The sequence below is a fragment of the Arachis ipaensis genome, chromosome B3 (assembly GCF_059453495.1).
Source record: "Arachis ipaensis isolate K30076 ecotype BB chromosome B3, ASM5945349v1, whole genome shotgun sequence".
Classification (NCBI taxonomy): domain Eukaryota; kingdom Viridiplantae; phylum Streptophyta; class Magnoliopsida; order Fabales; family Fabaceae; genus Arachis; species Arachis ipaensis.
This window is the reverse complement of record NC_142438.1, coordinates 51679046-51680076: the sequence shown is the minus strand read 5'-3', so window position 1 is coordinate 51680076 and position 1031 is coordinate 51679046. Positions and strand designations below refer to the sequence as shown.

General features: G+C 41.7%; 1 non-coding gene across 1 annotated transcript; it reads right to left on the bottom strand.

Annotated features, from left to right (window-relative positions):
• Positions 1-399: 399 nt before the first annotated feature.
• On the bottom strand, positions 400-506 carry LOC148570630 (small nucleolar RNA R71). The gene has a single exon (XR_015908848.1). It is a non-coding gene; the product is annotated as a small nucleolar RNA R71 (small nucleolar RNA).
• Between the last annotated feature and the right edge of the window lie 525 nt (positions 507-1031).

Sequence of the window (1031 nt, the reverse complement as noted above, 5' to 3'; positions counted from 1 at the left end):
ATGTGGCAAATCCAAATGGGGATGATCAATAAAGGAGAGTGCTTGGCTCTTATTGCCCCTACTGCGGATCTCTATGGAAAAAGCATTGTGGTGCCTCTTATAGCTGCAAACAACTTTGAGTTGATGCCACAATTGGTCACCTTGGTGCAACAAAACTGCCAATATCATGGACTTCCTCATGAAGATCCAAATCAGTTTATATCTGATTTTCTGCAGATATGTGATACTGTGAAGACAAATGGAGTGAATCTAGAGGTGTACAGACTCATGCTTTTTCTGTTTGCTCTGAGGGATAAAGCAAAGTTATGGCTAGATTCCTAACCCAAGGAAAGCTTGAATACGTGGGAGAAGGTTGTTACTGAGTTTCTCACTAAATTTTTTCCACCAAAGAAGCTGACTAAGGTTAGGTTGGAGGTTCAGACTTTCAGACAAAAGGAAGGTGAAACTCTTTATGAAGCTTGGGAGAGATACAAGCTACTGACCAGGCAATGCCCTCCAGACATGTTCTCCAAATGGACCCAACTAGATATCTTTTATGAAGGTTTGGGTGAGATGTCCAAGATGAGCTTAGATACTTCTGCAGGCGGTTCACTGCACAAGAAGAAGACACCAGAGGAGACTATTGAGCTGATTGAATTGGTTGCAAGTAACCAATATCTATACTCATATAACAGGAACCCTGTGAACTCTGAAACCTCTCAGAAGAGAGGCGTGTTGGAAGTGGAAGCTGTTAATGCTCTTCTTGCTCAGAACAAGCTTATGTCTCAGCAAATAAATCTACTTACTCAATAGATGAGTGGCATGCAAGTCTCAGCTATCAACACTCAAAATTCATCCCAAGAGACTTCATATGATATGGCAGGTAACTTTGTGCAAAATGATAATTATGATTTTGCTCAACCCTCTTCTGAACAGGTCAATTACACGGGGAGTGGTCCTAGGAATCCCAACAATGATCCATATTCTAAGACATACAATCTGGGGTGGAGAAATCACCCAAATTTTGGATGGAGGGACCAACCTCAGAGACA